The 15,894-nt window shown below is 42.5% G+C and overlaps 1 protein-coding gene across 4 annotated transcripts in view; it reads right to left on the reverse strand.

Annotated features, from left to right (window-relative positions):
• FAM168B (family with sequence similarity 168 member B) overlaps positions 1 to 8,278 on the reverse strand; it is a 39,679-nt gene extending 31,401 nt beyond the window's left edge. For all 4 annotated transcript variants that reach the window (XM_081583148.1, XM_081583145.1, XM_081583146.1 and 1 more), the window contains exon 1: positions 8,039 to 8,278. The gene's annotated coding sequence lies outside the window, so the exon portion shown is untranslated. The remainder of the gene's footprint in view (positions 1 to 8,038) is intronic.
• Between the last annotated feature and the right edge of the window lie 7,616 nt (positions 8,279 to 15,894).

Here is a 15,894-nt window from a genome sequence, read left to right on the forward strand (position 1 = left end):
CTACATCCTCCCTAGAATGCAGATAGGGAACTGGAACTTAGTCCTGTTTGCAGTGCCTCTGGCACCAAAGACAATGACACACAAAAACAGGTGGCACTGCCTGCTGACTTTCTAAAGACACGTGCACTTCCAAACAGTCTTGGCATCAAACTCCATCACAAAGACAAAACACAAAAACACACCACTGCAAATTTCCACCTCACCTTACTGACTTAGAATACTTAAAACAAAGCAGTTCAGTACACACAAAAGTATACCTGGTCAAGTCCTGTGCAGTAAGTTCTAAAGTAGAAATTAATTGGGGATATCAGTGATTGGGACATTCATTACCTAAATAATTGTCTTATTTCTTTAACTTCCAAACCAAAAAGCAGAACAAAATTTGCTATGACATCCACAACCACAGTTAAGACAGAAATCAGTGCTGTCCAAAAGAACAAGGATGAAGATGTTTCCTATCTGTGCTGATACAGCATCCATTAGCTATTAATACAAGTAAACAATTAGCACCTGAAAAAGGTGGCTAGGATTGGATCCGATTTTTTATTTAACTTCAATCCAAATTTAAATAGTCGTGTTTGGCTGTAGGCTACCATACTGGACAATGCAAATCTACAGAACAGATTAGAAAGAAACAAGGAGAGCAAAGCATAAGAAATAGACATGAAAACCAACTGTATTTTACATCACAGTTTAAGAAGAAACAAATTGGTAACTTGTCAATCCCCATTCGGAGAAGGCAATGGCACCCCACTCCAGTACTCTTGCCTGGAAAATCCCATGGATGGAGGAGACTGGTAGGCTACAGTCCATGGGGTCGCTAAGAGTCGGACACGACTGAGCGACTTCACTTTCACTTTTCCCTTTCATGCACTGGAGAAGGAAATGGCAACCCACTCCAGTATTCTTGCCTGGAGAATCCCAGGGATGGCGGAGCCTGGTGGGCTGCCATCTATGGGGTCGCACAGAGTCGGACACGACTGAAGCGACTTAGCAGCAGCAGCAGCAGCAGCAGCAGCAATCCCCATTAGCTTGCACTTTTAACCCATTCTTGGTGGATCTACAACATAAGATGTGGAGATTTTTCACATATTTCATCTGCTTCTCTGGTTCAACTATCATTTCTGGAGAAGTGAATATTTTTCAATACTCTATTTCTCTATTCTGTGCAAGGATCTAATTTCATTTTCTTAATTGAATAAATAAAGCACTACACAAAGGCCACAGAGGGGGGAAAAAGACAAGTCACAGTCCTTGTTCTGAATTCACCATCTAGAAAAGTGCTGTCCCACAGAACTTTCTGTGAAGATGGTAATGTACATCTGCTCTGGCCACATACAATAGTCACTAACAGCTACCTGAACACTTGAAATGTGGCCAGACCATGGACCTATATGTTAGCTGAACTCTGAATAGTAACATGTAGGTGGTGGGTACTGTACTGGACAGGCAGGTCTGCAAGTCAGAAGACATAAACAATGATGACTCGGGGCCAAAGCTTGTTAAGGGCCATAAAGGAATAAAGTGTTGTGAGGGTTGAGTGGGAAGAGCAAAAATTTAATGCAGGAGGAGAGGAACGGTCATTAATAACTTGGATTACAAAGGTAGTATAAGCTCTCAACAGGTAGGATCTTGAAAAGCCACAGAAATTAGAAAATGCAAGATGCACTTTAGGGACACTTTGCAGCTGGGCTTGTTTGGAGCTTTGGCTACATGTGAATCAACAAAGACGATTACGGAGACATAGGTTAGGTTGGAACTATCACATGGAGACCCTTAAATGTGGGGCTGCACAGGAGATGTCATCTGGTAGGCAACGAAGCTGATGAACAGCATAGCAGTTAAAGACAGGACTTACCATTTGACCTGGCAAATCCACTCCTAGGTATATACCCAAGAGAAGTGAAAATACATATCCACACAAAAACTTGTACCTCAATGTTTGTAACAAAATTATTCATTACAGCCAAGAATTGTAGACAACTCAAAGCACTGAATACCACAAAGGCTTTCCTTTCACAACCTGACTTACAGTCTAAACCACTAATAAAATCTTACTCTACATTCGCCACTAAAAAATGTACAGAATTATACTTGAATTCTAAATACCATACGTCCAAACTACCCAGAAGTTATATTTCCTAAAAGCATTTATTCTTCCCAAGAGACTAATAACTATTTCCTAAAGTGATTAAGAAGTTATAATTAAAACTTACAGGTAAAAAAAAAATAACAGGATTAATGAAAGAAAACGTTGCTGTTCCCACTTCAACAAAAAAGTCTGCACCAGGTCTATGAACAATACCGTAACAGATTTTTAAGTTACTTGTTCAAATTATGAGATTCCCCCAAGATGATGAGCCTCAAGGGCAGGGAAAACAGCTTATTCAGCCCTGGCCCCCTGCATCTCACTAGTCCAAAGATAGTTCATATTCTCTGAATGTTCTTTAATAAACAGAACTGTCCAATAGAAAATACAGGAATCTTATAGCAATAAACATGAAATTGAGATGATTATATAAAATCTAATTTAGAACTGTTGGAATATATGCTTATTGATTTGTTGTTGTTCAATCATTAAATCATGTCCGAATCTTTGCAACCCTGTGAACTGCAGCTCGCCAGGCTTCCCTGCCCTTCATTATCTCCCAGAGTTTGCTCAAATTCATGTCCACTGAGTCGGTGATGCTATCTAACAATCTCATCCTTTGTCACCCCCTTCTCATTTTGCCTTCAATCTGTCTCAGCATCAGGGTCTTTTTCAATGAGTCAGCTCTTCGCATCAGATGGCCAAAGTACTGGAGCTTCAGCTAAAATTCTTCCAATGAATATTCAGGGTGGATTTCCTTTAGGATTGACTGGTCTGATAGCCTTGCAGTCCAAGGGACTCTCAAGAGTTTTCTCCAGCACCACAATTTGAAAGCATCAATTCTCTGGCACTCAGTCTTCTTTATGGTCCAACTCTCACATCCGTACATGACTACTGGAAAAACCATAGCTTTGACTATACAGACCTTTGTGGCAAACTGGTATCTCTGCTTTTTAATACACTGTCTAGGTTTGTCTTAGCTTCCTTCCAAAGAGGAAGCATCTTTTAATTTCATGGCTGCAGTCACTGCCTGCAGTGATTCTGGAGCCCAAGAAAGCAAAATCTGTCACTGCTTCCCCTTTTCCCCTTCTATTTGACATGACATGACGGGACCAGATGCCACAATCTTAGTTTTTTTAATGTTGAGTTTTAAGCCAGCTTTTTCACTTTCTTCTTTCACCCTCATCAAGAAGCTCTTTAGTTTCTCTTCACTTCCTGCCATTAGGGTGGTATCATCTGTATATCTGAGGTTGTTGACATTTCTCCCAGCAATCTTGATTCCAGCTTGTGCTTCATCCAAGCCAGCATTCCGAATAATGTACTCTGCATAGAAATTAAATAAGCAGGATGACAATATTACAGCCTTGACATACTCCTTTCCCAACTTTGAACCAGTCTGTTGTTCCATGTCTGATTCTAAATGTTGCTTCTTGATTCACATAGATTTCTTAGGAGACTGGTAAGGTGGTCTGATAGTCCCATCTCTTTAAGAATTTTCTACAATTTGTTGTGACCCACACTGTCAAAGTGGGTCTTTAGCACTGTCAATGAAGCAAAAGTAGATGTCTTCCCGGAATTCCTTGCTTTCTCTATGATCCAATGAATGTAGGCAATTTGATCTCTGGTTCCTCTGCCTTTTCTAAAGTCAGGCCTTCTTAAGTGAACAGTGCAAAGAAATAGAGGGAAAAGATAGAATAGGAAAGACTAGAGATCGCATCAAGAAAATTGGAGATATTAAGGGAACATTTCATGCAAGGATGGACACTATAAAGGACAGAAGTGTTAAGGACCTAACAAAGGACAAAGAGATTAAAAAGAGGTGGCAAGAGTACCCAGAAGAACTGTACAAAAAAAAGGTCTTAATGACACACATAACCACGATGGTATGGTCACTCAAGCAGGCCTTAGGAAGCATTACTACAAATAATTAGTGGAGGTGATAGAATTCCAGCTGAGTTATTTCAAATCCTAAAAGATGCTGCTGTTAAAATGCTGCATGCAATATGCCAGCAAATTTGGAAAACTCAGCAGTGGCCACAGGACTGGAAATGGACAATTGTCACTCCAACGTCAAAGAATGTTTCAAACTACCATACAATTGTGCTCAGTTTATTGATTAGTGGACATGAATGCTGAACCCACTGACCAATCTTAACATCACTAAGAGCAAAACTTATTTTTTTTAATTTTTATTTATTTTGCTTGTGCTGGGTCTTCACTGCTGCTCGAGCTTTCCTTTAGTTGTGCTGAGAGGAGGCTACTCTGCAGTTGCTGCTCCAGCTTCTCATCTGGCAGATTTTCTTGTTACAGAGCACAGGATCTAGAGCATGTGGTCTTCATAGCTGCCACTCCTGGGCTCTAGAGCACAGACTCAATAGTTGTGGCACACAGGCAAGTTGGATCTTCCTAGATCACGGATTGAATCCATGTCTCCTGCATTGGCTGGTGAATTCTTTACCATGAAACCATGAGGGAAGCCCCCCAATCTACTTATTACATGCATCCTCATACGATGGAATCATTCTGCATCATCTGAGGCATACTACTACAAAAATACTAAAATCTGAATCCAATGCACCCTATACATCTATCTCCCAGGTAACAGAAAAAGGCAGGAGTTAGAGAAATATACTGAACACCATAAAGCAATCAGACAAAGCCAAAAGGAAGGAATTCTAGAGGGCAAGGGGTCCAGTTTCTTCAGTAAGTCATGGTCTGGGAAAAGGTGGAGAGTAGGGAGAAGGATGGTTCTACATTAACATAGATTTAATAAAGGCCACAGGAGGTTTTTGTTTGAATCCTGATTTTAAGATGGAAAAAATTATTAAAAGGTATTTTAAGGATTGAGGGATACAAACAAACATGGGCTAGGCATCAAATAGCATTAAACAACCATTAATTTTGTTATATGTGAGAACAGCATTTTGTTATGTAAAGATGCATTGATTTTTGGAAGTACATATTAAAACTATACAAGGGTAAAAATGACACGATGTCTGTAATTTAAAATATTTTTTTTCTTTTTAATTGGAGGCTAATTACTTTACAACATTGTGGTGGTTTTGCCGTACATTCACATGAATCAGCCATGGGTGTACATGTGTTCCCCATCCTGACCCTCCCTCCCACCTCCCTCCCCATCCCATCTCTCAGGGTCATCCCAGTGCACCAGCCCTGAGCACACTATATAAATGGGATTGAGATGTTGGGTATATGGCTATATGTTGTATTTACATACTTTTTAAGTAATGCAAAGTTAAAGGTAAAAAAACACCATCACCACTCTGCCTGGGATTCTAGTGCCTATGGTCACCCGGAAACCACTGATTTCCCAGTCTGATTGGTATGGGCCAAGGATCCCAATTTCAAGGGTAGAGCCAGAGAGTATCACTTTTTTTTTTTTTTAAGTTTCTCATTTGTAATGATGAAAATGTCAGAATTCCTATGGGTGGTTTGACACCTGCTGCAAAATAGTTAAGTCTCAAGGTTTAAAAAAGATAACAGCAAAAATTTCTCAACTTGAAATCTAATAATCCTCAGAGGGAAAGTATATTTAACATCCATCACTGTACTAGTTTCTCTAGTCTCAAAATATACCATGACCCAAACAAAGTTCCCAAACAAAACAGTAATTCTAAAACTTTAAAAAAGAAAAAAGGAAAGTGAAGTCGCTCAGTCGTGTCTGACTCTTTGCTACCCTGTGGACTGTAGAGGCCTTGTGTATTATTTTTCTTCAGACCAAGAAAACTAAGGTCAAGGGGCTTAAATTCTCTCAGACACCAATACACAAGATAAAATCCGTTCAACACAGTCAACACCGGAAATTCTCGGTAACACCTGATAACATCAAGAAGAGCACATAATAAGATAGACTCTGAACGCCTCCAAACTCGACCTTCACTATCAAGGTTTCCAATCTACTGGGAGACATTCACATATTTCTGCACAGAACTTCAAAGACATAGACATAAAGTGGAACATAGGCATAAGAAAAGTAACCGTATCTCTATTAGGCTGGTGTGCTGTTGTTTTAAAATTGCTCTCAACTGATCAGTGAAAAGAAGCTGTTTACATAAGACAAGTTAGGGAGGCAAAAATTTGCCTTTAAGCTACAGAACCTATAAAAAAAAAACTTAATATTGTTTATATGCACTTAAGCTTCTTTTTCCCAATTCTAATCCTCTACCTCTGTGGCATTACACGCCTCATTTTCTCATTTGAAAATTAAAATAATTTTGACATCACAATTCTAACAACCTTAAAACGGAGTTGAATGGCAGCTGTAGAGCAGAATACTAAGTAAAAATCTAACAAATCTATAAGAGCTCGATAAGAGGGCAGAGGCAGTAATACCAACAGCAGCTTTCTCCGCCCTCCTGGCTTGTATGTAGGATCCGTCCACTATTCCGAAGACCAGGAGGCAGGAAGAGGGGATAATACCTGCTTTGCGTGTCTAGAGTGACTGCTACACAGAACCTAAAGGAAGACTGCAGTTTCCAACTCTTAAAGCCTGCAGGGACCTCTACCACACCTTCAGTTCAGTTCAGTTGCTTAGTCGTTTCCGAATCTTTGCGACCCCATGGACTGCAGTAAGCCAGGCTTCCCTGTCCATGGCCAACTCCCAGAGCTTACTCAAACTCATGTCCATCCTGTCGGTGATGCCATCCAACCATCTCATCCTCTGCTGTCCCTTTCTCCTCCCGCCTTCAGTCTTGCCTAGAATCAGGGTCTTTTCCAATGCTCTTCACATCAGGTGGCCGAAGTATTGGAGTTTCAGCTTCAGCATCAGTCCTTCCAGTGAATATTCAGGACTGATTTCCTTTAGGATTGACTGGTTGGATCTTGCACTCCAAGGGACTCTCAAGAGTCTTCTCCAACACCACAGTTCAAAAGCATCAATTCTTCCGCGCTCAGCTTTCTTTATAGTCCAACTCTCACATCCATACATGATTACTGGAAAAACATCTTTGACTAGACGCATCTTTGTTGGAACACCTTAGCTTGTCCATTTTGTCACAAATACGACTAAACGGAAGTAATTATGCAAACACACAGTAAAGCAAGCCCACCCTATAAACCTCAAAAGAAACAAAAAAATTTCACAATGTGCACCATAGTACCTTCAACAACAGAACAATTAGCCTAATTCTTTCCTGTCAAAGCAAAAATAACCCAATCCTTGTTTACTTAACCAAAGTTTTAAAATGTGTCCCTACTATTATCGCCAAGTTTTTCATATACTATTTGAGAAAATAATCTTAAAAATTACACAAGGATGACTTGAGAATTTAAGGAGGGGGTAGGAGACAAACCTTTTCACTTAAAAAAGTCTTGCTTGGCAAAACACTCTAAAATATTTTTATGTATGACTTTAATGAAGCATTAACTCATATAATCCATTAGATGCACGCTTATATACACTATAAAAGAGGAAGACCCTATTCGTGGACACTGTAAAGGCGCACCTCTCTTTCAAAGTTAACCAAGGCTGGGCCACGATACGTCCTTTTTGGGGAAAACATTGAAAACCTTTCAAGCTAAAGCTTCTGCCAGGTAAATGGAATAATGCTTACTCTGTGTGGCTAGTTTACACACTGGGAACGATGAAGATCCTACGAACAGAAACACCACCCCACTGCTTCCCCATTTTTTGCATTTTCCTGATCTGATCACCTGGACCTTAAAAAAAAGACCCAGAGAACCCAGTTGTGCCACAAACGCCGCTCTCGCCGGCCCGGGGGCAGCTTCCCCGCCGCCCACGCCGCACCTGCCCGCGCGCCCGGCAGCCCAGCCCCGCCTCCCTCCGGCAGCGCCAGCCCGCCCAGCCCCGCGGGACAAAGCCCCGCCGCGGGCCCGACCTTGGCGCCGCCCAAGTCGGCCGCACAAAGCGCCGCACTTCCGGCCGCGCACGCCGCCGCCGAGTCCGCTGCCCGCCCCGCCCGCACTCACCGCGCCGCGGGGGCAGACTGGGCCTCGGTGATCAGAGCTCGCCGGCCCGGGGTGGGCTCGGCGGTCGGGCTCGGCGAGAGGCGCGCGCTGCGCAGGCCTGCTCCGATGCGGCGCTGAGCCGCGAGGCCCGGGTCGCCGCCCCCGCCGCTCACCCGGCCCGCGCTCCCGCTCGCCCCGCTCTGCCCGGCCCGCCTCTCCGCAGCCCGCGCTCCTCTCCGACGCTGCGCTGCCGCCTAGCCCAGACCTCACTTCCGCCTGGAGCCCGCCTCGGCGGGGGCGAGCCGACACGTGACCCGCCGGCGCCTTCCGGGCTCCGGGCCGGCGTGCGCGCTCCCGCCGACGTCCGTGAGGCGACGGGACGGGGCGGTCTCGGGAGCTGTCGCGTACAGAGACCGTCGGGCTGAGTTTCCGTGGTGTCGGCGTTTGGAGCGCACAGGGCGGGGGGATTGCAAACAGAAGTCACACGGCGCCCGGAGGATATCTGTTGATTCTTTCGAATAAACGCTCATGTGGAATGTTTTTCCTTACGCCATCTTTGGGCTCCTACTCTCGTGGTATGGAAAGGGCACCATGGAACATAATTATAGTGGAACATAATTATTAACTTCTTAATGGAAAAAAAGTGCATTCGATTTCGTGTTTTTAAATAGCCCCGCACTACAGGAACCCTTGTAAATGCAGGCGCGGCGGCGGGGGCGCGCTCCTGCACAAGGCCAGGCTCCGGTACCCAGGCCCGTGTGGTCGGCTGTCGGCTTAACAGCCAGGGCCCGGGCGCTCGGCGCTCTTCGCGTTCGCCGTTCTGAGTGCTCTGCATTCATTAAGACATTTAATACAATAAACTCGTTTTACAAATGAGGCAGTTAAGGCATGAAGAGGCTGACAAGTTCCTTCGAGAGCAGACAACTTCTTGGAAGCCGACCAGATTGAAACCCTAACGTCTGACTTCAGGGCACTTTCTCTTAAAGGGGGACTTTGGGGTTTGCGCTTTCCCAGAGCTGCTCTCATCTATTTCTGTAACGTTACTAGGGCCCACAGGTTCCCTGCGTAATCTGAGAGCCTATGATTCTGCCTTGGAGAAAGGTGGAGGAATCCTGTGGTCTCTGCTCAGCTGGAAGGGTCCAGGCAGTCTATCTTTCCCTGACCAAGCCGAGAACACCTCCTACAGTTCCTAAAGACTGTTTGGTTGGCATCTCTAAGTGCACGTTAAAATACTACCCACTCCAGTATTCTTGTGCTTCCCTTGTGGCTCAGTTGGTAAAGAATCAGCCTGCAATGTGGGAGACGTGGGTTCAATCCCTGGGTTGGGAAACTGCCCTGGTGAAGGGAAAGGCTACCACTCCAGTATTCTGACCCAGAGAATTCGATGAACTGTATAGTCCATAGGGTCGCAAACAGTCGGACATGACTGAGCGACATTCACTAAAATAGTTGCAAAGGAGTTGATTTTTGTCACACTATAGAAGATGATGGTTTTAAACACAACTAGATGTTATTCCTAACGGTTGTAATATAGACACTATGGTGATTTGAGTCCCACTGAAAAGTGAAAGTGAAGTCGCTCAGTCGTGTCCTACTCTTTGCGACCCCAAGGACTGTAGCCCACCAGGCTCCTCCATCCATGGAATTTTCCAGGCAAGAGTCCTGGAGTGGGTTGCCATTTCCTTAGTTTCCGTTTTAAAAGTATATGAATAAAGGGTTTTCCTAGTGGTTTAATGGTTAAGAATGCACCTGCTGATGCAAGGGATGCAGTTGGATTCCTGCATTGGGAAATCCCAATTTCCTGGTCTGGGAAAATCCCACTTGCAGAAGAGCGACTAAGCCAGGGCAGCACGACTACTGGGCCTGCCGGCCCTAGATCCTTTGTTCCACCTTAAGAGAAGCCACTGCAATGAGAAGCCCATGTACCTAAGGAAGAGTAGCCTTTGCTCAGGGAAACTAGAGAAAGCCCTTGCAGTTTAAGGAAGACCCAGCAAACCAACGATAAAAATTTGGAAATACATGAATAAGTTCTGTAACAGTACAGAATTCCATTGTGCTTTTTCTTCTTAAATTCCTGCTTGCATACTGTCCGCACAGAATTTAACCCTAATATTAATATATTTGTGTATTGAGCCTCTTAATTTTTTAAAAATCACTTGTATCTGTCAAGATAGCTAGGAAATGCTGCGGTAACAAGCCTCAGATCTCAGTGTTTTCACACTGAGAAGTGTGAAAGAGAAGTTCATTTCTCACTTAAACATCAGATCTGAAGCAAGTGGAATCATCTAAAAATCTATACTAACAATAAGAGCAACCAGTGATTATCAAAATGAGAAAAAATAGTCTATAATGTATCTAAATTAATGAATTAGAAGATATAATGGAAGAGAAGATCCATTTTATGCAAGGTTGATTACTTATAGACAAAATAAAACAATATATAAAAATAACAATAATACCTAGAAATAAAACTTGCATAATAGTTGTGAAAGGTCTATATGAATAAAATTTAAAATACCCACCAAATCACACAAAAAATCTCTTAAATATATGGAGGAAAACATATTATTCTTGGATAGTTTTTCTAAATTTATGAATTTAATACAATTCCTTTCAAACACCAATAATTACTTTTAATTAGGTAAAGTGATTCTGATTTACACATGAAAAAATCAACAAGAAAAATCAAAAACAAGAGTATCTGGAGAATTTCCTGGCAGTTAGGACTCAGCTTTCACTGCCCAGAACCCAGGCTCAGTCCCTGATTGGGGAACTAAGATCCTTCAAGCCAAAAAATAAAAGAATATTTGCCAGGAAAACATTGAAGGCAAAGAGTAATAGTAAGGGGGCTACTAGACCTATCGAAATAAGAAAACATATTTAAAAGCCTCAGTCAACAAAGCAGTGTGTCACGGATGCATGAATAGACAGACCAATGAAATAGAACATTCAGAAATACACTCAAATTATATTCAGAAGTGATATCTGATAAAGGTAGCATCTCAAGTCACTGCTAAGAAAGATGGACTATTTAATAAATGGTATTGGGACAGAAAAAGTCCTCTGAAAAAATATAAAATTGAATCTCTAGCTTACCATACCAGAATAAAATCCAAATCAAAAAAAGATACAAATGTACAACAATGGAATTATAAAAGAAAAAGAAATAAATAAAAAAATAATTTTTTTTATCTTGGAGTAAAAAAGCTTTTGTTAAAAAATCAAACTTTAAACTTTTTATTTTCTATTTGGGTATAGCCGATTAACAATGTTGTGGTAGTTTCGGTGAACAGCTAAGGGACTTAGCCTCACATATACATGTATTTGTTAGGTAGGAAATTAGACAAAAGCAACAAAGAGAGGCTTGGCTGAAAGGGATGCAAGCTGCTCTCTGAACTCGATCTTAGACACACCCAGGAGAACTCAAGGATAGGCTGCAAAATAAACACAGAGAATTTTCAACTTCTGCATATGCGTCCTGCTGCTGCTGCTGCTGCTGCTAAGTTGCGTCAGTCGTGTCCTACTCTGTGCGACCCCATAGACGGCAGCCCACCAGGCTCCGCCATCCCTGGGATTCTCCAGGCAAGAATACTGGAGTGGGTTGCCATTTCCTTCTCCAGTGCATGAAAGGGAAAAGTGAAAGCGAGGTCGCTCAGTCGTGTCCGACTCCTAGCGACCCCATGGACTGTAGCCTACTAGGCTTCTCCGTCCATGGGATATTCTAGGCAAGAGTACTGGAGTGGGGTGCCATTGCCTTCTCCGATATGCGTCCTAGGCACGACAAAATAACCACAGGGGCTTCTCCAAGTAACCTTAGGCAGTTAGGAGCCCGGTAAGGAATCATGAATATTCTACATCTAATTAAAACAGACTGAATTATAGGAAGACATAAAACAGCATCGGTTCGGTTCAGTTCAGTCACTCAGTCGTGTCTGACTTTTTGCGACCCCATGAATCGCAGCACGCCAGGCCTCCCTGTCCATCACCAACTCCCGGAGTCCACCCAAACCCATGTCCATTGAGTCGATGATGCTATTCAACCATCTCATCCTCTGTCGTCCCCTTCTCCTCCTGACCCCAATCCTTCCCAGCATTAGGGTCTTTTCCAATGAGTCAACTCTTCGCATGAGGTGGCCAAAGTATTGGAGTTTCAGCTTCAGCATCAGTCCTTCCAATGAACAACCAGGACTGATCTTCTTTAGGATGGACTGACTGGATCTCCTTGCAGTCCAAGGGACTCTCAAGAGTCTTCTCCAACACCACAGTTCAAAAGCATCAATTCTGCGGCGCTCAGCTTTCTTCACCGTCCAACTCTCACATCCACACATGACCACTGGAAAAACCATAGCCTTGACTAGACGGACCTTTGTTGGCAAAGTAATGTCTCTGCTTTTAAATATGCTATCTAGGTTGGTCATAACCTTCCTTCCAAGGAGTAATCGTCTTTTAATTTCATGGCTGCAATCACCATCAGCAGTGATTTTGGAGCCCCCCAAAATAAAGTCTGACACTGTTTCCACTGTTTCCCCGTCTATTAGCCATGAAGTGATGGGACCAGATGCCATGATCTTAGTTTTCTGAACGTTGAGCTTTAAGCCAACTTTTTCACTCTCCTCTTTCACTTTCATCAAGAGGCTCTTTAGTTCTTCACTTTCTGCCATAAGGGTGGTGTCATCTGCATATCTGAGGTTATTGATATTTCTCCTGGCAATCTTGATTCCAGCTTGTGTTTCTTCCAGCCCAGCGTTTCTCATGATGTACTCTGCATAGAAGTTAAATAATCAGGGTGACAATATACAGCCTTGAAGTACTCCTTTTCCTATTTGGAACCAGTCTATTGTTCCATGTCCAGTTCTAACTGTTGCTTCCTGACCTGCATACAGGTGTCTCAAGAGGCAGGTCAGGTGGTCTGGTATGCCCATCTCTTTCAGAATTTTCCACAGTTTATTGTGATCCACACAGGCAGAGGCTTTGGCATAGTCAATAAAGCAGAAATAGATGTTTTTCTGGAACTCTCTTGCTTTTTCAATGATCCAGCAGATATTGGCAATTTGATCTCCAGTTCCTCTGCCTTTTCTAAAACCAGCTTGAACATCTGTAAGTTCACAGTTCACGTATTGCTGAGGCCTGGCTTGGAGAATTTTGACCATTACTTTACTAGTGTGTGAGATGAGTGCAATTGTGCAGTAGTTTGAGCATTCTTTGGCATTGCCTTTCTTTGGGATTGGAATGAAAACTGACCTTTTCCAGTCCTGTGGCCACTGCTGAGTTTTCCAGATTTGCTGGCATATCGAGTGTAGCACTTTCACAGCATCATCTTTCAGGATTTGAAATAGCTCAACTGGAATTCCATCACCTCCACTAGCTTTGTTTGTAGTGATGCTTTCTAAGGCCCACTTGACTTCACATTCCAGGATGTCTGGCTCTAGATGAGTGTGAGTGATCACACCATTGTGATTATCTGGGTCTTGAAGATCTTTTTTGTACAGTTCTTCTGTGTATTCTTGCCACCTCTTCTTAATATCTTCTGCTTCTGTTAGGTCCCTACCATTTCTGTCCTTTATCGAGCCCATCTTTGCATGAAATGTTCCCTTGGTATCTCTAATTTTCGTGAAGAGATCGTTAGTCTTTCCCATTCTGTTGTTTTCCTCTATTTCTTTGCATTGATCGCTGAGGAAGGCTTTCTTATCTCTCCTTGCTATTCTTTGGAACTCTGCATTCAGATGGGAATATCTTTCCTTTTCTCCTTTGCTTTTTGCTTCTCTTCTTTTCCCAGCTATTTGTAAGGCCTTCTCAGACAGCTATTTTTCTTTTTTGCATTTCTTTTCCATGGGGATGGTCTTGATCCCTCTCTCCTGTACAATGTCACAAACCTCTGTCCATAGTTCATCAGGCACTGTGTCAGATCTAGTCCCTTAAATCTAAATAGCATAGTTTAGCCCATTGCTCCAAATTTTTGTTGCAATGAGACAAGAACCCAGGAAGAGAAGTAAACTGATCTGACATACCATTTTCCCCCAAACCTCTCTCCCATTCAGGATGGCACATGACATTGAGCAAAGTTTCAAGAAAACCTTTTTAAGCTGTCTATCAAAATCTAGACATCATTGGGTATGAAAAGCTTTGATTTGACAAAAAAAGCACCATGTGAATAGCCAAAAGACAAATGATTAACACTTGTTAATCATTTGTTAAATGATTAACACTTGTTAATCATTTGTTAAATGATTAACATTTGTCTTTGATTAACATTAACATTAAAAGACAAATGGGCTTCCCTTGTGGCTCAGCTGGTAAAGAATCCACCTATAATGCGGAAGGTCTGGGTTCCATCCCTGGGTTTGGAAGGTCCCCTGGAGAAGGGAAAGGCTACCCACTCCAGTACCCTGGCCTGGAGAATTCCATATACTGTATAGTCTGTGGAGTCGCAAAGAGTCAGACAGGACTGAGCGACTTTCACTTTCACTTTAAAAGACAAATGATTAACATTAACAAATAGCTCCAACAGATACCATTGGCAAAGGACTAATCTCCTTAGTATTTAAAGAGGTTCCAGAACTCAATAAGAGAAAGCCCTAAAATCCAATCAAAAAATGAGGAGAGTACACAGAAAAAGAAATAAATGTCTCTTAATTACAAGAAAAAAAATAAAAAGACTCAACCTCACTCATAAAAAGAAAGTTAAAACTCTTTGGGAGAGGATTTCCCTGGGGGTCCAGTGGTAAAACTCTGCATTCCCAACGCTGGGGGCTTGGGTTCAGTCCCTGGTCGGGGACCTAGATCCCGTGTGTCACAACAAAGAGTTCACATGCCACAACTGAAGATCCTGCAAGTCACAACAAGGATGGAAGATTTTGAGTGCTACAACTGAGACCTGGTACAGTCAAATAAATAAAAGAATAAATATTTAAAAAAAAAAAAAACTCTTTGAGATAGCGTCTTTTCCTCTCATAGATTGGCAAGCACGAAAAAGAAATTTTGACGGTACTCTCTATTGGTGAGGCTGTGGGGAAGCAGACACGCAGCTGGATTGCAGAGGGGACCATTAAATGATGTATATCAAGACAAATATAGACTTCCCAGTTGGCTCAGTGGTAAAGAAACTGCCCGCCAATGCAGGAGACTCAGGTTCAGTCCCTGGGTGGGGAGGATCCTCTGGAGAAGGAAATGGCAACCTGCTCCAATATTCTTGCCTGGGAAATCCCATGGACAGAGGGGCCTGGTAGGCTACAGTCCATGGGGTTGAAAAAGAGTCAGACACAATTTAGCAGCTATACAACAACAACAAATCAAGAAAAGTATACAGAAGAAAATTTTTTATTCTACAATTCCACTTCCGGGAGTTTGTCTACAGAGATACTCTCTGAAGTGTAAAATGAAATAGGTTCAAGCTTATTCATTGAAGCTTTGCTAGGAGTAGCAAAATATCTGAAACAATCCCAGTGTTTGTCACAATGGGACTGACTGAATAATTGACTCCATAACTCAAGATAGAAATGAGCAGATTATCTACATACTAAAATGGAAATATCTTCAAGGTAAACTGTTAAATGGACAAAGCAAAGAGTAGAACTGTTATGGGCTGAAATGTGTCATCTACTTTCAATTCTTGTGTGGAAGCCCTAAACCCCAGTGCCTCAAAATGTCTGTATTTGTAGATAGGGCTTTAAACAGGTAAGTAAGTTAAAATGAGGTCAGTAGTATGGGCCTTTATTAAATCTGATTGATGCCTTTATAAGAAGAGGAGATTAGGATACAGACAATATAGATCTATGGACAACCATGTAAGGACACAATGAGTATGTGACCACCTGCAAGCCAAGGAGAGAGGAGAAAGGCCTCAGGAGAGGCCAAACTTGTTGGCACTTTCATCATGG

Source organism: Giraffa tippelskirchi, chromosome 3, assembly GCF_054371585.1.
Source record: "Giraffa tippelskirchi isolate mGirTip1 chromosome 3, T2T-mGirTip1v1.2.pri, whole genome shotgun sequence".
Lineage (NCBI taxonomy): Eukaryota > Metazoa > Chordata > Mammalia > Artiodactyla > Giraffidae > Giraffa > Giraffa tippelskirchi.